This window comes from Panthera pardus, unplaced genomic scaffold (assembly GCF_024362965.1).
Source record: "Panthera pardus isolate Hobbes unplaced genomic scaffold, ASM2436296v1 HiC_scaffold_6, whole genome shotgun sequence".
Lineage (NCBI taxonomy): Eukaryota > Metazoa > Chordata > Mammalia > Carnivora > Felidae > Panthera > Panthera pardus.
Genome location: NW_026526991.1, coordinates 13,026,362 through 13,048,959, shown reverse-complemented (window position 1 = coordinate 13,048,959; position 22,598 = coordinate 13,026,362). Strand labels below are relative to the sequence as shown.

The following is a 22,598-nucleotide window of genomic DNA, read 5'->3' as shown; positions in this document are numbered from 1 at the left end:
TAAGGCAACTGTTTTGTGCTGGTCTCAGCCTATCAATAACCACTGCTGTGATGGGACCAGCCCTGTGGTTTTCTGACCGCGGGATGTCTTTGCAGTGACCGTGAGGGAAATAGGGGGAGAAAATTAGGTTCATTACTTACAAGTCCTGGAACTTATATGGTACACTTTGGGCCACACAGCAAGTTCACAGAGAGAGAGAGAGAGACAGAGAGAGATGGGCCTGGGGTTTTGCTTTCATTTTGGTCCAGCTTGGGAGCCTAGAGTTTCTCAGGCTGACTCTCTTTATTGGTGAATTTAAAACATAAGGATGGAATTTGAAGCACAGGAAGAGAAAAAACGAGGGGCCCAAATGGTCAGTTATCAAATCAAATCAAATCAAATCTCTAAAACAAAGAAGACAGGTGGGGGGGAGCGGCTCCTTACCCAGTGCAACTGGCAATGTGTTTGCGAAGGTAGCCCCCCCTTTGAAGCGGGTACCTTGCCAATCAAAGCTCAGGTCTGGGCTCTGCCATTACCAAAGGCCAGTGTTGGGGCTTATGCTACTGCAACTAAAGTGTTAGGGCCTGTATGCTGCTTAGAAAAGTGGCAAGGAGGGCACAATCCTTAGCTAGTTATCATCTGGGCTGCCCTCTGGATTCCAAGTCCTCACTGGCCCCCTCTTGCGGTTAGGATGATGTCCAGCTGTGCCCACTGGCTTCGAGGGTCCTAGATCTACCTGACTGTTGTGGATTCTCCCAGAACCCTCTTTTTCCCTGATGCCTGCTCACTTTGAAAACTTCAGTTACTCTAGCAACTCAGGATCTTCCGCAATCCCGGGACATTTAGCTAAATCTTTTTCCACCTGAGAAAAAGCCCTTCCCAAACTCTCGTGGGTCTAACCCTGACTTGTACTTACAGATCTTGGCTTAAATGTCGCTTCTTCCTGGAAGCCAGCCCTCAAGCCACAGACTAGCTTCCCTGGTTCTATGATGCCACAGTACAGTACCTGGTATCCTAATTTATGGTAATTAATGCTTTATAGTCTATCTTTTTTTGGGGGGGGGGCTGCAGGTTGTGTGACCCTGTGGCCTGTGACTATTTTCCTCCCCGCTCTATCCCTGGGATAGAACTTACATGAGGCAGTCAATAATTATATACTTACTGGATGAATACATTAATGAGTTAATGTCAGATCCTGTCTCTGACACTGCCTGTGAATTTGTGGCATTTACTTACACCCTTGGAGACTCATCTTTCTCATGAAGTGACTATCTCATCATCTTAAGAAGAAATTATGTACAGTGTCTTGCACATAGTAGGAGCTCGATATATATAAGTAGAAAGAGACCACCTCTTCTAAGCCAAACCTTCAACCCCTCTCAGAATTGCCACAGTACTCCTCCTGGTCGACCTCAAGAAGTGGGAGATGACCTCAAGTTCTCCCTAATCGCATTTGAAGGATGAGATTCTGATAATGAATGAAAGATGATTGTCATAATGGGGTTTCATTTTCATACTGCTAGGTTGGAAAGCAATTTAAATGGGGGAAAAAAATGTCATGTGTCCTAAATGGTTAATGATCCTCAGCAAGCAATCTGTCCAGCATGAGAAAGACTTCTTTTGCAATCTGACAGCTGATCTATAATCAGGTTCTGCTTGGCTGCTGTCCTGACTCCTCCCCTGGCTCTCCATGGGGCTCACTGAACACCCTATGGAAGAAAAAAAAAGCCCAAACCTTTTATTACATGCATTTCTGATTTCCCAGAAGCTACTCAACAGAGGGGGACTGCAGATGCCTGCCAGATGTTGCTTTATCTTGTGGGACAGGAATGCTTTTTTCAGGTGTTTTGAGATTTATGTTTGTAAAATTAGAGCTGATGTATCCTTTCTCTTCTTCCTTTCCATCATTCCTTCAATAAACATTAATTTAGCAACTACTATCTCCGGGACCATGAATGCAAAGATAAGCTACATAGTTTCTGCCACTCAGACTCCCAATTTAATAAGGTATATTGAGCAATTAAGCAGACCATTGTGATAAAGAGTGGTGCTGCACTGAAAGGAAGTGCCTAGGGTGATGTCAGAAACCTGAGGGTGGGTGCCTAATTCTGTGCTGGGGTCAGTGAGAGCTTCCTGAAAGAGGTGTCAGCAAGGACACTCACAAATTAGACTGGGAAGTAAAGCTATTTTAGGCAGAAGGAACTGCACATGAGAAGGGGCAGAGACTGAAGTAGCCTAGCATATGGAGAAGATAGTAAATTGCTCAGGAGAGGAGTTTTATGTGCCAACCAGAGGGTAATAGAAGTGAGGACAAAGAGGTAGATAGGATCCAGGTCAGGAAAGCCTTAGATGTCACACTTGGGTGATTAAACTTACTTTAAGGCTATAGATAAAAGTTCTTTATTTGGGTCTATCATCTATCTATCATCTATCTATCTATCTATCTATCTATCTATCATGTATTTATCTGTCCTCACTGTGTGCCCTTTTTACTTTTTTTAATATTGTCTTTTAACTAACAGAAAATTTAATTTTAACTTAACTAAATTATCCAGATGTTTCCAGTTAGTTTCTTTGTATCTACTTTATGTATTTATCTTTTAAATGAAGTATAGATGACCTATAATATTTTATTAGTTTTAGGTGTACGACATAGTGATTTGACAATTATATACATTATGAAATGCTTGCCATGCTAAGTATAGTTACTGTTGGTCACCATCCCAAGTTACTACGATGTTATCGACTATATTCCCTAGGTTGTGCTTTGCATCCACTTATTTATTTGATAACTTGAAGTTTGTACCTCTTAATTCCCATCATCTATTTTACCTATTCCCCTGCTCCCATCTTCTCTGGCAGCCACCATCTTGTTTTCTGTGTTTATGAGTCTGTTTCTCTTTTTGTTTGTTTGCTTGTGGATTCATTGGTTCTGTTCTTTAGATTGCACATAAAAGTGAGATCATATGGTATTTGTCTTTCTCTGATTTATTTCACTTACCATAATACCTTCTAGGTCCCTCCATATTGCCATGAATGGCAAGATTTCGTTCTTCTTTATGGGTGTATAATATTCCATTGTATATATACCATGTCTTCTTTATCCATTCATTTATTGATGGACATGTATCTACTTTAACAAAACGTTGCCTATCCCAATGTCATGAATATACCTCATATATTTTCTTTTAGATTGATTTTTTTTTTATCTTTCACATTTGGATTTACTATCCCTTTAGAACTGACTTTCTAAATGATTAAAAATTTTATTCAATAAGTTATAATTCATTACTGTCATTTTTTAGAAAATTTTTTATTTAATCATCTTTAATGCAGTGTAATTGACATATGATAAAATGAATGTAATTGAAGTGTACATTTTGATAAGTTTGACTTATGCGTATTCCCATGAAACCATCATGGTAATCAAGAAAATGAACATATAGATCATCTCCAAAAGTTTATTAATATCTTTGGTAATCCCCCCTTCCCAAACCTCTTTACCCCCAGGCAACCACAGATCTATCTTCTTTCTGTCACAATACATTAGTTGGCATTCTTTAGCAGTTTATATAAATGAAGTCGATGGTATGTACCCCATTTTGTCTGGCTTTTTAAAAACTCCGCCTTGTTATTTTGAAATGCATCAATGTTGAACATATCCATAGCTCAATCCTTATTATTGAGTAGTAGCCATTTGTGTAGGTAAATAATTTGTTTATCCACTCACCTCTTGATGGATATTTGGGTAGTTCTCAGTTTGAGATGATTATATGTAACACTGTTATGATCATTAGTGTACAAGTCTTCCTATGGACATATACTTTCATTTATATCGGTAAATGTCCAGGTATTGAATATGTAAGTTGCTAATCTTTTTTAAATATGTAATTTTTTAATGTTTATTTGGTTTTGAGAGAGAGAGAGAGAGAGAGAGAGAGAGAGAGAGACAGCGTGAGTGGGGGAGGGGCAGAGAACAAGGGAGAATCAGAATCCAAAGAAGGCTCCAGGCTCTGAGCTGTCAGCACAGAGCCCAGCATGGGGCTCAAACCCACAAATGCAAGATCATAACTTGAGCCAAAGTCAGACATTTAACCGACTGAGCCACCCAGGTGCCCTGTAATTTGCTAATCTTTATTTCCAGTCAGTCATTTGCCTTTTTATTGTTCTAACAAATATCCTGGGTTTATTTTTTTAGATTTTACATTTAGTTCTATCATTCTTTTAGAGTTAATTTTGTGTATGTGCAAAGTATAAATGGAAGCTCTTAAATATACTGATAGATAATTGTTCTTGTACCATTTGGTGAGAACACTGTACTTTGTCCACTGAATTGTTTTTGCACTTTTGTTGAAAATCAGTTGACGATGTGAGTGTAGATCTACTTGTAGGAAATCTGGACTGATTCACTGATCTATTTGTCTATCTTTACACCAGTACCACGCTGTCTTGATTTCTGTAGACTTATAATAAATCTTGATATCAGATAGTGTACAGCCTTCAGATTTCTTTTTCAAACTGGTTTGGCCATTTTTGGTTCATTGTATTTCTATATGCATGTTGGAATCAGCTACAAAATAATTGGGAGGGTTTTTTTTTTATTGGTATTGTGTTGCATTTATAGATCAATTTGGAGAAAAACATCATTTTAACTTAATAGGTTTTTCAATTTATGACACATCTCTTCATTTATTTAGGTCCTCTTCATACTCTTTTTGCAAGGTTTTTTAATTTTCCAAGTGCCTGTCTTGAACACCCTTTGCTGGTTTTATCCCTGTGTGCTTTATATTTTTGATGGATGCCCTTGAAAATAGTATTGTTTCTGTCATTTTATTTTTTGATTGTTCACTGCTGGTATATAGGAATAGAGTTGATTTTGTGTACTGATGTTATATCATGCAACGTTGCTAAATTCACATATTTGTGGTGGTAGTTTTGTGTAGTGCATGTGATTTTTAAAAATGTAAATGATAATGTTATTTGTGAGTTCAGGGAGTTTTATGTCTGTCTCTCTGACTGGGATTTCTTTTATTTACCTTATACTGGCTAGAATTTTCAGTACAATGTTAAGCAGTGCTGAGCATGGACAGCTTTGTCTTGTTTTTGATTTTAGAGGAAAATCATTTAGTCTTTCACAATTTTTTTAAAGTTTATTTATTTATTTTTGACAGAGAGAGTGTGAGTGGGGAAGTGACAGAGAGAGAGGGAGACAGAGGATCTGAAGCGGGCTCTGTGCTGAAGTAGAGAGCCCGATACGGGGCTCAAACTCACGAACTGTGAGATCATGACCTGAGCTGAAGTCGAACACTTAACCGATTGAGCCACCCACATGCCCCTAGTCTTTCACTATTAAATGTTCCTTGTAGATTTTCCATAGATACTTGTTATCAGGTTAAGAAACTTACTTTTTGTTCCTAGTTTGCAGGGTTTTTTTTTTTTTTTTTTTTTTTTTATTCAGGAATGGATATTGAATTTTGCAATGATTTTCTTTTTTTTTTTTGAGGTGCTCATATGATTTTTTATTTTTAATCTGTTAATGTATGAATTATTTTCATGATTTTCAGATGTGTAGGGCCAGCTGATGAGCAGCTTTGATTTCATCTGTAACCTTAATTCTTCTTTGCCATAGGTACTACTCTCTTATTACTGCTGTAACAAACTACCAAAACTTAGTGGCTTGAAACAACATTTATTCTTTTACAGTTCTGTATGTCAGAAGTCCAAAGTGATTCTTAAAGTACCAGAATCAAGGTGTCCGTGGGGCTGGTTCCTTCTGGAGACTTCCAGGGAATCTGCTCCTTGCCTCTTCCAGGTCCTGGAGGCTGCAGGCATTCCGTGGCTCCTGGCTACATTACTCTAATCTCTGCTTCTGTTGACACATCATTTTCTCCTTTGTCTCTGACAGTCTTGTGTCTCTCTCATAAGGATCTCTGTAAATACAACAGTACCTGAATAATCCAGAATTATCTTCCCCATCTCAAGATCTGTAACTTAATCGCATCTGCAAAGTCCCTTTTGCCGTAACAGTTCACACTCACGGGTTCTGAGGATTAGAATATGGAAATATTTGGGGTCTAATTATCTTACTTTTAAGTTCCAGAACTATGGTTCCATTTCATAGCAGATGGCTTTTTAATCTCCCTGAGGACATAACTATATTTATTCCGAAGTATTTTCTCTATATCCTCAATCACATTTGTTCTTTAGCGGGGAGGGCCAATTTTTCTGACGTTCGGTCCTGGTCCTCTTTCAAGGTGCATGTCTGTTCAAATATCTGACCGCTCTTGGCTGGTCCAGTTTGCAGTTAAAGGGTAAACTGAACAATAGTGAAAGCTGGCACACCGTTTATTACATCAAATATACATCTATTTCCTCATCAATGAATCTCCATTCTGGACATTCCAAGAGGATTTCATCAGTGATGACACATGAGCAGAAGGGTGCATGTCTCCAGTTTTTGTGCTCTATCACCTGGGTGTTGTATCTTGATTCCCTGGACATAGAACATGCTAAGTCTCCCAAGATACACCTCTACTTCTCACTACTTTGTGGGAGACTTTAAATGCAACCAACTCTTTCAAAAACAAAAGTGTCTGTTTGTACGTATGTATATGCTTACACATTTGCCTCGAATTCTGCTATGTCTATTTCTCCAATGCCAACATTCATGCTAAGAGCCCTTCCAAAATAAGTCATTTGCTTGGTCTATATACTGGTTCTCAGGGTTTTTTTCCCCGAGGGCAGAAGATGGCCACGAGATAGTCAATGTGCAGGATGTGAGCAGCTGTTGCAAATTTAGTTCTCTAGTTAATTTCTCTGATCATTTTCCCATGATCCCTGCAGATCTTTGTATTTGGTGACTCTTAGCTTGGCATTTCTCTGGAGATTCTGTGGGCAAATCAGCTTTAGCATCAGCAGTTGTTTCTCTCCAGAGGTGAGTTTTTCTGTCCTTGTTTCTCCTTTAGACCAAGCCGGTCTGCCTTATTTTTCTTTCTCTTTGATGTCTTGTTTTTCTATGATTTATATCCATAAGTGGAATTGCTAGGTCATCAAGTATGTTCATCTTCAGCTATACCGTAATAAATATTGCCACATTGTTCACTAAAGTGTTTGAAATAGTTTCCCTTCCCACCACAGCATATGAGTCCTCATTTATCCCTGTCCTCATAATCCTTAGTACTGTCATTTAAAAATTTTTTTTTATTTTGAAGAGAGAGAATGCACGCGTTCACGGGCCAGGGGAGGGACAGAGGAAGAGAGACAGAGAGAGACAAAAAGAGAGAATCTTAAACAGGCTGCATGCTCAGTGCAGAGCCTGATGTGGGGCTCCATCACACAACCCTGGGACCATGACCTGATCCAAAATCAAGAGTCAGTTGCTCAACCAAAGAGCCACCCAGGTGCCCCGGTTTTGTCATATTTTCTAGATTTTGCTTACCTGACAGGTACCTCATTGTAGCTTTAATTTTCATTTTCCTGGATATTGGAGAGATCGAGTATCTTCTCATATTTTATTGGGTATTTTAATAAAATTAACATTTTCTTAGTTGCTTATATGTTCTAGTTAGTAATTTTTTTTAAGTTAGTCATTCTTATTTATCACATTGAAATGCGGATATCTTCTGGAAACCTGTGGTCTTTTTTCTTTAATCACATTAGGTTTGATTTTTAAAAAATTGTTTTAACATGTATTTATTCTTGAGAGACCGAGACAGAGAGCGAGTGGGGCAGGGGCAAAGAGAGAGGGAGACAAAGAATCCAAAGCAGGTTCCAGGCTCCAAGCTGTCAGCATGGAGCCTAACGTGGGGCTCAAACCCACGAACCATAAGATCATGACCTGAGCTGAAGTTGGACGCTTTACCGACTGAGCTACCCAGGTGCCCCTAAATGTGTATTTTTAAAAAAATTTTTTTAAATCTTTATTTATTTTTGAGAGAGAGAGAGAGACAGAGTGTGAGTGGGGAAGGAACAGAGAGAGAGGGAGACACAGACTCTGAAGCAGGCTCTAGGCTCCAAGCTGTTAACACAGAGCCCAACATGGAGCTCGAACCCACGTACCGTGAGATCATGGCCTGAGGACACTTAACTGACTGAGCCACCCAGGCGCCCCATAACTTTGATTTTTTTTTAAGATTTATTTACTTTATTTATTTATTTATTTAGTAATCTTTAGACTCAACATGGAGCTTGAACTCACAACCCCGAGATCAAGAGTTGCACGTTTTACCCACTGAACCAGCCAGGCGCCCCACATTAGCTCTGATGTTTAATTTACTGATTTTAATGTAGTATAATGTAACTTTTATTTATGCTCTATGTTTTGTTTGGGTCTTAGTTTTATTAAAGTAGGACTCTGCTACCATGAGTTTATATAGATACCCTCCTCAATGTGATGTGTGTAATAATAGTAATTTGGGGAAACTTGTGAGGACTCGCTTATTGATCCAGTAGTCATTAATTTTCATGACTGTTTATTGTATTCTCAAGTAGAATATCTATGTTTTGAATTGCAGACAGGATTCTTGTAAGGCAGGACTCTTTGATCAAACTTGTTAATCATGTTTCTGAAATTATTTGTCGGTTGTGTTGTTCTATTCCTTTCTGTACATAGTTTTTTTTGTCTGCTTTTCCTATTGAATACTAGAAGTGGTGTATTAAAATATCCTATAGGTCTCCACTTTAATTTTTGTTTGTTTTTCTACCATAAGCCATGTATGTATGTGTGTACATATACATAATGTGCATGTAGCGATGTAACATGCATATACGTTCAGAATTGCCACATTTTCCCGGTGACATTCATTTTTTATGATCATATCATGATCCTTTTTATAATCATTAAGCTTTGGTTTTGAGGTTAAATTTTTATGCTGCTGTTACTAAAATAAACCAGTTTTGTGGTTTTTTTCCCCCTGACTTTACCTAATACATCTTTATTCTAATCATTTTCCTTCCAACCTTGGTTTGTCCTTATCTTTCAGGTATGTATGTGTGTGTCTTGTAAAACACACACCACTGAGTGTTTTGCTTTGTTAAGGCTGCCATAACAAAGAACAATAACTGGGTGTCTTAAACACAAAAATGGAAAGTCTCACAATTGTGGAGGCTAGAAGTCTGAGATCAAGGTGTTGGGAGCTTTTGAGGAAAAATCTGCCTCATACTTCTTCCCTAGGTGCTGGCTGACGTGATGGTAACTTCCAGCATTCCTTGTCAGTAGAAACATCACCTGATCTCTGCTTTCATCCTCAAATGTGATCTCCCTATGTCTATGCCTCTGGGTCTACCTCTTACCCTTTCTCTACAGACACCAGTCATATTGGATGTGGGGTTCACACTACTCCAATGTGACTTCATCTTAACTCTTTACATCTGCAATGACCCTATTTCTAAGTAAGGTCACTTTGGGGGCACCTGGGTGGCTCAGTCGGTTGAGCGTCCAACTTCAGGTCAGGTCATGATCTCGCAGTTTGTGAGTTCGAGCCCTGTGTGGGGCTCTGTGCTGACAGGTCAGAGCCTGGAGCCTGCTTTGGATTCTGTGTCTCTCTCCCCCTCTGCCCCTCCATCACTCAGGGTCTGTCTCTTTATCTCTTTCTCTCTCTCTCTCATAAATAAATGAACATTAAAAAATTTTAAACAAGGTCACTTTCTGAGGTACTGGGGATTAGGACTATAGCATATGAATTTTAGGGGAACACAATTCAACTTATAACTCTTAGTTTTCAAAATTCAATCCAGGGGCACCTGGGTGTTCAACTTTGGCTCAGGTCACGATCTCATGGCTCAGTTTGTGAGTTCGAGCCCCACAACAGTCTCGCTGCTGTCAGCACAGAGCCTACTTCAGATCCCCTCTCTCCCTCTCCTGCTTATGTGCACATGCATGCACACTTTCTCTCTCAAAATAAATAAATAAACTTAAAAAAAAAAGAATCAGTTAAAAAAAAAGAAAAAGAAAAGTTACTTTAAAAAAATAAATAAATAAAAGTTCAACCTAAAAATACATGCGTAGGAGTGCCTGGGTGGCTCAGTCAGTTGAGCATCCAAATTCAGCTCTGGTCATGATCTTGGGGATCATGAGTTTGAGCCTTGTGTTGGGCTCTGTGCTGACAGCTCAGGTTCAGGTTCTGTGTCTCCCTCTGTGCCCCTCCCCTGCTCCCACTCTGTCTCTGTCAAAAAGAAATAAAAACATTAAAAAAAATGAAAATAAATAGGGGCACCTGGGTGGCTCAGATGGTTAAACAATCCCACTTAGGCTCAGGTCATGATGTCACAGTTTGTGAGTTCGAGCCCCACATTGGGCTCTGTGCTGACAGCTCAGAGCCTAGAGCCTGCTTCAGATTCTGTCTCCCTCTCTCTCTCTCTCTCTGCCCCTCCTCCACTAGTGCGCACACGCTCTCTCTCTCTCTCAAAAATGAATAAAAACATTTAAAAAATTTAAAAATAAATAAAAATAAAAAATATAAATAAATACATGTGTATATTCACATATATTATCATATTATATACAATATTGTAAATATTTTGTATATAGAGATGTATATAAACATATTTGTAAATATGTATATACTTACACCTACTTTTTTGCTTTCTACTTTATCTATCTTACATCTGTATTTCTCTTTTCCTGACTTATTTCTGATTGATCAAATAGTTTAAATTCTTTTTTCATTTCTTGCAAGTTATACACTGAATTTTGTTTCTTTTTGTGATGATCTTTAAAATTTAATTAAGTGTGGGGTGCCTGGGTGGCTCAGTTGGTTAAGCATCTGATTCTTGATTTCGGCTCCCCTCATGATCTCACGATTTGTAAGGTTGAGCCCCACATTGGGTTCCACACTGATAGCACAGAGTCTGCTTGGGATTCTCTCCCTCCCTCCCTCTCTGCTCCTCCCCTGCTTGCACACTTGCATGTACACTCTCTCTTTTTCTCTGTCTCTCAAGATAAATAAACTTCTAAAAATAAATAAATAAAATAATTAAGTGTATAATCTTTTTTCAGAACTACTCAAGCAACTTAGAATTTTGCCATCACATTCTCATATTATTTTTAATATCATCTAGTATATTTTTATTTACAACTTGTTTTTAACATGCTCCCAAGTTAGTCGCTATTATCATTATTTTATGTAGATAATACTTCCAAAAGCCTACACAACAATTAACTGTTGCTTTACTCAGTATCTTTGTTGTATCTAAGTCTTCCATCTGGACAGGAGTTTTTTTCTTTCTGACATGTTTTTTTAGACATTCATTTAGTAAGAGAATTTTAATAATAAACAGAGTTCTGTTTCCCTGAAAAATAAGAAATTAGTAATTTTAGACTGAAATCTCTTGTCTTTTCCTCTTGACTACTTTAGCAAATTCCCTCCATTTTGGGTTCTTCAATATGTGTTTGGATGTGGGTTAAAAAAAAATTATCCCGATTGGCATTCATTGTGCTTCCTAAATCTGAATATATGATTTCTTCATCATTCATAGAAAATTCTTACCCATGTATATCTTCAACAATTGCCACACCCCCACCCCATTCTTTCAATTTCTGTCCTAGAAATCTAATTGGATGTGTGTTGTAAATTTCTCAGTTTATTCTCTATACCTGATATGTTCTCTCTTTTTTACTGTCTGTACTGCATCCTTAATAATTTCCTAATATTTATTCCACTTCAAACATTTATCTATTTCCTTTTTTAAATCATTTACTAAATTGCCAATTTCAATAATCCTATTTTTTTTTTAATTTTTTTTTTAACGTTTATTTATTTTTGAGACAGAGAGAAACAGAGCATGAATGGGGGAGGGTCAGAGAGAGAGGGAGACACAGAATCAGAAGCAGGCTCCAGGCTCTGAGCTGTCAGCACAGAGCCCGACGTGGGGCTCGAACTCACGGACCGTGAGATAATGACCTGAGCCGAAGTCGGACGCTTAACCGACCAAGCCACCCAGGCGCCCCAATCCTATCTTATTTTTAAGAAGATCTGTTTGGTTCTTAAGTCAACCCTGTGTTGTATTATTTTATTGGATATTGCTTACTTCTTGTATTTTCAAGTCTGCTTTTAATTTTCCACCTATTTATAGTTTGAATCCAATAGTTCTATTATCTGAGGATACTGAGGGTCTAATTCTGATATTTATTCTTTTTTTAACGTTTATTCACTTTTTAAAAATTTTTAAAAATTTTTTTTTATTAAAAAAATTTTTTTTAAGTTTATTTATTTTTGACAGAGACAGAGTGTGAGCACGAGCGGGGAGGGGCAGAGAGAGAGGGAGACACAGAATCCGAAGCAGGCTCCAGGCTCCAAGCGGTCAGCACAGAGCCCCACGTGGGGCTCGAACTCACGAACTGTGAGATCATGACCTGGGCTGAAGTCGGATGCCTAACCGACTGAGCCACCCAGGCGCCCCAACGTTTATTCACTTTTTGAGAGAGATGGAGTGTGAACAGGGCAGGGGCAGAGAGAGAGGGAGACACAGAATCTGAAGCAGGCTCCAGGCTCTGGGCTGTCAGCACACAGCCCATCGCAGGGCTCGAACTCATGAACCGTGAGATCATGACCTGAGCGGAAGTCAAGACACTTAACCGACTGAGCCAGGCAGGCACCCCTCTTTCTGCTGACTCTTGCTCTCTGACTTAATTTCTCAGATTTTTATGCTTTCCTTTTGAACTTAGATATCTTCCTCAGCACATCTGCAGCTTTGAAAACCCTATGATGCCTGGACTGAGGACTTGCCCTCCAGAGAGGATTTTCATTCCTATTGAGAACGGACCCTGATGTGTTTGGGGTTTCTCAGTACCCCAGCCCCTCAGAATGGGCAGCCTATGGTTATATATATTCAAAGAAGACTTTTTCTTTCCCAAAGCCCCATGCTGAAGCAAACACATTCCCTTGCAGCCTCCTTTGTTACAGGACACACTTTTTCTATTACATTATTTTACCTATAGTGTAGCCCCTTGAGGGTCTCCGGTTTATGCAGAGTTTCAGTTCCAACTTCCACCTTTAAAAAGCTAAAAGCCTTGTTTTCTTCTGTAACAGCCACTAAAACTCAAATATCTTGGTTAATAAGCATAGCAAATGCTTCCAGGAGAGTGGCTGCATGGGTGGCAGCTTAAAACTTGAATTTTCATGTCTGTTTCAGGTCCCTGGAGATTTATCCTTTCTTCTCAAAAGCTCAGCTATGCATTTAAAAGAATGCTGTTACATTTTATTGTTCATTTCCAAGTATTTTTTTTTTTTTTTATGCAGGAGTTTTTCAAAAAGTTTGTCAGGTAACAAACATCATTGGTAAACAATTTTAAAATGAAAGTTAATAAGACTGGCTACTTAGGAAGATTATTCTGTTGGCCAGGTAGTGCAAGGAATGAGGGAATTACATACCACTCTTAGCTACTTATCAGCCCAGGACAGAAAACAGAGGGAAGAACAAAGGAGGACTTTGCAGGTGATTGTAAAAGGTTTGTACTTCTCCATAAGATGGGAGTCTGTTGGAGAATTTTACCAGAAGAGTGAGATCCTTATGAATTTTTAAAGGAGCACTCTATGGCCATATGGAGAATGGAATCATGGGAGGGCAGGAGTTAAAACAGAAAATATCACATTGCTGTGTACTCTGTTACGTTTATTAACGAGGGTAGAATATTTGGGGCTCCCTGGTTGCAAGCAGAGGTGAGGAATACAAGGCAATTCAAAGAGACCTATTTTTGGAGGACCAGCTGAGTTGAGTGGTCCATGGGTGACCATATTGTCTTTCTGACAGTAGACAGTAGAGAAAAGGAGTTAAGGAGAGATCTTGGTGAGGTGGAAACATGGCAGAGATAATATGGATGAGGAGTATCAGTGATAAGAATATAAATTACATTCCCTCTGCTAACATTTATATCCCAGACTTCAGAAATTCTCCAGGGAGCTGGAAAAGAAGAAAGAGTTTGGCCACGTGGAAATATTCTATGCAAATAGAAATGATTGACACCTGCAGATTCATGTTCTGTGTATGCTCTCCCATTTAAGGCTTTAAAGACCTCTGGGAGACAAGTATCACTACCCCCAGTTTATAGATAGGAGACTGAGGCTTCCAGATGTTAACTCACCTTCTTAAAGCCAACCACTAGTAACTGGCAGAATGACAGAGATGGAATTTAGAGTTTTATGGCCCTGAAAGTGTACTTTTTGAGGCTACCATGCTGGGAAGAAAGCTTTGTCTTAATCAAGGTGAGAATTATTCTGTCCAGTTTTGGAACTCAGAGGGGAGCCCAAGAAAATTGCAGGGGCAGCCCGGACGCACCCTGGAGGTGGCTCTCATGCTCTCGAATGTTTTCAACTGTGTCACTTCGAGACAACGCCCCTTGGGCCTAGAGACGCTTTCTCCTCCCAGAATTCAAGTTCAGTTCTAATTCTTGAGCCTCTTTTTCCCTCCCAAGGGTCAGAAGTCACAGCTCCTGAGGGTGCCCCAGTCTGTTCTCATCAAGGCAGCTCTGTGTGCCCCAGGGGCCCAGGCTATTCTGAACCCTTACTTGTCCTTGCTGTTTCTTAATGGTGGAGCCTGCTGATGCCACACTGGGAGGAATGCATTTAAGAGGTGTCCTGGGGCTCCGTTAACCAGCTCTGCTTTTGTAGCAGGCTTGCTGGGGCAGGGATATGGAAATCATTTCTTTTCCCTCACTGTGGACCTTGAAACAGAGAGAGAGAGAGAGAGAGAGAGAGAGAGAGAGAGAGAGACCATTTCTTTAGGTAACAATATCCAACCATCTTCTCTTTTGCTTCTATTTGTTCTAAAACTCAGAGTTCAACATCGTGTGTACAAAGAGAAGAATCAGATTGACTTAAGAATTCCACGGGTCCAGATAATCAAACAAACAAACAAAACACTCAAGGAAGCAAGGATTGGGAAAAAAGTCCAATTCCACCAGCTGATGCTATAAATAAAGCAAGAAAGCTGTAAGGTCATGCATAAAGTCTACCAATTTCTGCCAGTAGGATAGGTTTCATTTACATTCACTGAGCATCTACTCTATGTTGGGTACAAATGTTTTCTTCTGGCTTTCATCATATGTAATACTCCTGCAAAATTAGGGAGGTAAGGCATTGTTCACTGCCCTTTGCAGATGAGGACAGTGACATCCCCAGAGAGTAAATGACATGTCCAAGTTCGTTCAGCTCTGCATATCAGAAGCAGGATTATAACCCAAGTCTTTCTGATTCCTAAGTTTAGGGCTCTTTTCTCATGATCCTGCTGCCTTTTCCAAGAGCAGCTGGAAATTGGAAGTGGATTGAAGGAAAACTGAGCGCCTATAGAAGGGAAAAGGGTGCAGAAAAATGGTTGAATCGTGTCATTTCTCTCTGCATCCACCTTGACATTAGATCTGGCACATGCCATTCATAGGTCATCTGTACTTTGTGCTTTTGTGTATTCTCCCCAGGGTCATACTCCAATGTGTTCCCAGAGACTCTGTTCTGCTTTCATTGTGGCCTCCTCTTAGCTTGCCAAGACCCTGGGAATTGAGTTCTATTTCTCAAGAAAGCATTAGTGCCTCTAGTGTGCTGACCACTGAGACACGAAGGGATGCAAATATGGCCGCAGCTTAGAAGTAATGATGTCTATTTCAAGTTTGGTTGGCAGGCACATAACCAGATGCAGTCACTTACTGTATATGCTGGGCACTGGGTCCTGTTCTATTTGCTAGGGCCTTAACCAGGAAAATAATAAAATCTCTGTTCTACTTTGAGTTTATCATCTAGTGGGGGGAATTACACAATAAACAAACAAAACCGTAGAATGTCAGTTGGGAACCAGTGCACAGGTGGAAACAAAACAGGTGACAGGATGACAGAAAGTGAGGAGAGTTGCTACTTGGGGGTTTGGAGAAGATGTGTGTGGGGAGTCTTGTGTGTGAGAAGGGAGCTAAGTGAAATAATAAGGAGCCACGTAATTATCTGGTGGAGGAAGCAACCAGGGAGGGCCAGGGCCCTGATGTGGATGCACGCCTGGTGTATTCAAGGGATGGCAAAGAACCTTGGTGGCGGTGGTTCTCGGGGAGACAGCAGTGGGTGTTGGAGATCAGCTCAGAGAAACCGCAGGAGCCAGGATAATGTTGGGCCTGAGGCCAATGGTAGGGTCTGGGGTTTTAATGAGTCTTATCAGGAATAATAGGGGAAACCATTTGAGGGGTTTAAGCAGAGAAGTGAAATACTCTGACATGTTCTAGAAGAACATCCCCAGTAGCTGTTTAAAGAATGGCTGGTGGGGGGACAAGGGCTGAAGTGGGAGGATCATTTAGACTCAAGCAGCATTCCAGAAGAGAGATGGCCTCACCCTGGACCAAGGCCATAGCAGTAGGAGTGCTGGAAGACGTTGGGATTATGGATATACTTTGAAGTTAGAACTGAATTTCAGGGCACCTGGGTGGCTTAGTCGGTTAAGCGTCTGGCTTTGGCTCAGGTCACGATCTTGTGGTTCGTGAGTTCGAGCCCTGCGTCGGGCTCTGTGTTGACAGCTCAGAGTCTGGAACCTGCTTCAGATTCTGTGTCTCCCTCTTTGCCCTTCCCCTGATCACACTGTCTCTCTGTGTCTCTCAAAAATAAATAAATGTTAAAAAAAATTTTTTAAAAGAACTGAATTTCTAGGCAGACTGGATATGGGGTGTGGGATAAAGTAGAAGTAATGACTCCAATATTTTTGGCCTGAGCAGTTGGAATAATGGGGTCACCAATTATTGAGATGTTGGAGACAGGGAATGAAGATCAGAAGTTCAACTTTGGACTTACTAACCATGGGAGGTGTATTAAATAAACAATGTCAAGGCTGAGTAGGTTTGGATATATGAGTCTAGAGAGGAGAGAGGAGGTCCAGGGTCGAATTATAGCTGGGGATATGTAATCTCAGGAAGCATTAGCTATAGCCATGAAATGAACTGACATCACCTGAGAAATGATTGCTGCTGGAGAGGTCAAGAACTGAAACCTAGAGCATAAACCTACCATTTAATCCCTAGGAAGTTGGGAGAAACCAAAGAAGGATATTAAGAAGAACAGGTGAGTGATCAGAGGTGTGTGTACAGGAACCAAATGAAAAATGTCCTTCAAAAAAGAAGACATTTATTTATTTTCTCTTTTTTTTTATTAAAGTGTACTTGACATACAATATCATGTTAGCTGCAGGTGTATAACATCGTAAGTCAGCATTTATATACATTACAACATGATCCTCATGATAAACAGAAAAGAAGGCATTCCTACCATTGCTTTGTGAACCAAACTATTCTGATGTGCAGAAGAATAGAACCCAAAATGATAGAACAGCACTCTTGGTGGGGGTGTTAGTGTCTCCAGGGCTGACTCAGTTACCTGTCTCCATATGGCTTTCAGAAAACCAGTGGCAGGTCAGGAAGAGAGCAAGAGCAAAACCCGGAAGGGATCTGAACGGACAGTGGACTGTGAACCCGTGGGAGACATCCTTTCATGAACATGTAGAATAATTAGAAACTAGCTTGAAGGGACCCCACTTATGGTAATCAAGCCACTGGGCACTTAATTTGAAAATAAAATTGAAATGGGTTGAGACTCTTAAATTGTAATTTAAGGGAGATTTGATTTTCTAAAAGTGTTTACATTTTCTGCACATTAAAGAAAAAACATAAAGAATGTCAAAACACTCTGCAAAAAAAAATACAAACTTCTGAAAAGAAAGGGTTATTTTTATTTTTTACCACATCAAAAGCTCTACACAAGGGAAAGGTGACAACCAGTCTGAAAAATGAGCAAACGATAGCAACATACAGCTATAGAAAAAGAAATGTAAATGTCCAATCAATGAGAAGGATGCTAAATCTCATTTGTAATTTAAAAATGCAAATGTAAGCAATGAGATCTCATTTGTCACCTTTCAAATTTACAAATATTAAAAGGATTGATAATATTCACTTTTGTCAAGGGTACCGAGCAACAGAAACTCTCATATAGAGTTGGTGGAAGTGTATATGAACACATTTTAATGGGGTAATTTGTCAATATCAATCAACATTTTTTATAGAGTGGTTTTTTTTAAGTCTATTTATTTGAGAGAGACTGAGACAGCACAAGTGGGGGAGGGGCAAAGGGAGAGGAAGAGAGAATCTGAAGCAGGCTCCACACTGCCAGTGCAGAGCCCAACGTGGGTCTTGAACCCATGAAACTGTGAGATCCTTACCTGAGCCGAAACCAAGAGTTGGAGGCCACCTAGGTTCCCCTCAATCAACATTTTGAAACAAATTTTTAACTTTAGAATTATTTTAGATTTACAGAGAAATTAAGAAGACAATGCAGACAGTTCCCATACACCTCACTTCCAGTTTCCCCTATTATTAACATTTCCCATTATTATGGCACATTTGTCACAAGTAATGAACCAATATTGATCCATTATTATTAAGTAAAGTCTTTAATTCACTGAGATATCTTTAGCTTTTACCTAATGTGCCTCTTCTCATCTAGGATTCATCTCAGACACCATATTATATTTAGTCTTCATGTCTCCCTGGTCTCCTCTTGGCTATGAAGTTTCTCAGATTTTTCCTTGTTTTTGATGACCTTGACAGTTTTGAAGAGTCCTGGTCAGGTACTACAAAGTCTGTCTACAAAGATTGTCCCTTAATTGGGATATGCTGATGTTTTTCTCATGTATCAACATGTATCACATGTTCTTGGGAGGAAGACCAAACAGGCCAAATGACATTCTGGAACCCATCCCATCCTAATAAGGGTACATATTATCACCATGAATTTTTACTGCGGATGCAGTGTTTGCCAGGTTTTCTCCTCTGTATTTTCCCACTTCCCTACTGGGCTCTCTGGAAGGAAATCACTATGTATAGTCCCCACTTATGGAGTGGAGAGACATGCCCCAACTCCCTGCAGGTGGATTTTCTACATACATTATTTAAAGTCCTTCTGCATGAGGAATTTGTCTCTTCTCCTCCATTTATTTATTCAACATTGTTTTACATCAGTATTGATTCATAAATTTTTATTTTATATTTAGAGTCAAATACTACGTTATTTTGTGGTTCAAACTGTTCCAGTGTTTCCTTTGGGAACTCTTTCCCTAGGCTTCCTTCCCTATCCCTTTGACATATCTTCATCATTGTACTTTAAAACAAAAAAAATTTTTTTTCTTATTTTCTGGAACTACAAGATGCTCCAGGCTCATCTTGTAAACTCCCTACCCCAGTCCTAGAATCATCCATTTCTCCAAGGAGCACTGGCTCCTTTTATTAGAAAATGTTATCTTAGAAACCAAGATCTAGGTACAAGGTGTTCTTACTACGGAGGTGACTCTTGGTTTCTAGGCCCTCTTTGCCTACAGAATGAATATACTAATTGCTTTATAGATGCCTATCTTTATTTATTTATTTATTTATTTTTAACGTTTATTTATTTTTGAGACAGAGAGAGACAGAGCATGAACAGGGGAGGGGCAGAGAAAGAGGGAGACACAGAACTGGAAGCAGGCTCCAGGCTCTGAGCCATCAGCCCGGAGCCCGATGCGGGGCTCGAACTCACGGTCAGTGAGATCGTGACCTGAGCTGAAGTCGGACGCTCAACCGACTGAGCCACCCAGGCGCCCCTAGATGCCTATCTTTAAATATTTGTGTATGTAAACAACTGCATCTATATTAGGCAACATATTAATTGATACTGATGTGTCCAATTCTAATCCATTACAACATGGATTATTCTAGTCTTCTCCTCTTGCCTATTTGTAACATCAGACTCCCAACAGCAAGGAGCCTGACTCCCATCATCCATTTACTTAATTGCCTGTATGTATAGTGGTTCCAGAATCATTATCCCATATCTCCTGGGGAAACAACTATCGACCAGAGTAGAGGACTTGTATTGTAGCTCATATTGCCTTCAATCTTACAGAATCCATTCATTCCCCAAAATTAACTTAAATCAGCACTTCTTTCAGTGAGGCTGCTTTGTACACTTGCAATACAGTTAGATTATTTTTTGTCCTGTTCTGCACTCCATCCTGGCATTTCCTGACCTCCTAAATATATTCTTTTCAAATTTGTCTACATTTGATGAATGCCAAGTGTCAATTACAAGATCATACAAAATAGCTTCACCACCCTAAATAATCCTCTGTTTCTCACCTAATCAGCCCCCTCCCTTGACCACATGGTAACAAGCCCTGATCTGCTTGCCATAGCTATAGTTTTATCTTTTCTAGGATGTTCTATAAATATGATACAGTCTGGAGTGTTTTCAGATTGGCTTTGTAAACTTAACAATGTACTTTAACATCCATCCATATCTTTGTGTGGCTTAATAGTTTGTTCCTTTTTATTGCTGACTAGTATTCCATGTATGGGTGTGTCAGGGTTTATTTATCCACTCGCTTAATGAAGAATATCCTGGCTGCATCCAGTCTTTGTCTATTATGAATTAAGCTGCTATAAAAATTTACATTCTGGTACATGGTGTTTCAGATCAGTTTTGAAAGTACTAGGAGCATGATTTGGGGGGTTTTGATAAGCGTTTGCTTAGCTTTGTAAGAAACTGCCTGTCTTCCAAAGAGGCTGTACCATTTTGCATTCCCACTAGCAATGAATGAAAGTCCTTGTTGCTCTGTGTCCTTGATGACAGTTGATGTTATCAGTTTTTTTTTTTTTATTTTAGCCTAATAAGTATATGTAGTGACATTCCATTATGGTTTCAATTTAAATGATGTTGAGCACCTCTTCTACCTTTTTGCCATCTATATATCTTCTTTGGTGAGGTGTTGTGATCTTCTGCATATTTTTAAATTGGATTATTTCTTTTCTTTATTGTTGAGTTTTATGAGCTCTTTTATATATTTTGGATACAAATCCTCTATCAGATGCACTTTTGCAAATATATTCTTCTATTCTGTGCCTCCGCTTTGCATTGTCTTCCTGTCTTTAACAGAGCAGATGCTTTCAATTTTAGTACAGTTCAACAAATCATTGTTTCCCTTCATGGATTGTTCTTTTGATGTTGTTTCTAGAAATTCATCACCAAACTCAAAATCATATTGATGAGGGAGCTTGGAGCAAGCTGAGGGCAAAATACAGGCTGGCACACACACCCCACCCCCACCCCCGCCCCCAGGTGGGATCTGTGTGATATTCCTTGGACTCGCCCAGCTACCCAAGAACAAAGGAAAGGGGTTTAAGTGCTTGCCGTGGTGATATGGGAAACTAAGGCAAATGAAAAATTAAATTCCTTTACTGCCTACAGCCCATTGACAAGTCCTTGAAGCCGGCAGAGTGACCTCCCTCCAGGAGCTCAGCTGCCTTGATGATGACACTTTGCTAGGGGCAGAAGAGAACCTTAGCTTCACATTATCCCAACCTCGAGGATCCTGTAAATCTACTTCCTTTATCTCAACTGCCCCAAGATAATATGCTGGCAATAACACTTCAAGCTTATGGCCCCCCGATATACATCTGAGGGGTCTCATGACTGAGGTTTTATTAAATGGTGATAAATGGAATTTCCGTAGCAACAGCTAGCCCCTCAAGGTCCTGGAAACCTTGCTTCCAAAATACCTTAGAGTCTTACTCTACCCCTGCCCCCTGCCAACCTGAGGGTGTGTAATGAGTTACTGGTGACAACCCTAGTGCAGCTCTCCCTCCCCTGTGGGTCCTGTTCCCATGTTTTAATAAAATCACCTTTTTGCACCAAAGACGTCTTCAAGAATTCTTTCTTGGCTGTCGGTTCCAGACCCCATTGAACCCCTCATCACCCCAAAACTTCATCAACATCAATTTTCTCCTTTATTTTCTTCTAGACATTTTTATAGTTTTACATTTCATATTTAGGTCTATGATAGCTTTTGAGTTAATTTTTCCTTTAGGTATAAGGTCTATTTCTAGGTTACTTTGCTCATACATGGATGTCTAATTATTTCATACCATTTGTTGTAAAGACTATCCTATCTCAATGGAAGTGTTTTGCTCCTTTATCAAAAATCACTTGACTATATTTGTGTGGGTCTGTTTCTGGGCTCTGTGTTCTTTTCCATTGACCTCTGTGTCATCTATTCTGTTTTGATTACTATAACTTTATAACCAAGTCTTGAAATTAGGTTAAGGTGAGTCCTTTGGTTTTGTTTTCCTTTAGTATTGTATGGACTATTCTAGATATTTTGCGTTTCTCCATAAAACTTTTGGAGAAACTTCTGCAGTTTGCCAACACTGCAAAATAACTTGTTGGAATTTGATTGCTATTTGTGTTGCATCCATAAGTCCAGTTGGGAAGAATTAATAACTGCATTGAGTCTTCTGATTCATGAGCTCGGTACATGTCTCAATTTATTTAGAACTTTAATGTCCCTCATCACTGCTCTACAGTTTTTTGCATACAGATCCCAAACACATTTTGATAGACTTATATCTAAATATTTTATTTTTGGTGATTTTATAACTTTCATATTCCAGTTTTTCACTGATGGTAAATAGGAAAACAACTGACTTTCTTATTGACCTTGTATCTTTCCATCTTGCTGTGCTCACTCATTAGTTGCAGAAGATTTTTGTAGATACTTTGGGATTTTCCACACAATCATGACTTCCCGTAGCCTAGCGATTCTTCTCCTGGGAATTTTGTACTACAGATACTCAT

At 39.5% G+C, this 22,598-nt stretch overlaps 1 long non-coding RNA gene across 1 annotated transcript; it reads right to left on the bottom strand.

Annotated features, from left to right (window-relative positions):
- Positions 1–5,648: 5,648 nt before the first annotated feature.
- On the bottom strand, positions 5,649–6,277 carry LOC109265285 (uncharacterized). The gene is made up of 2 exons (XR_002079096.2): positions 6,067–6,277; positions 5,649–5,909 (listed from the first exon to the last, which is right to left on the bottom strand). It is a non-coding gene; the product is annotated as an uncharacterized LOC109265285 (long non-coding RNA).
- Between the last annotated feature and the right edge of the window lie 16,321 nt (positions 6,278–22,598).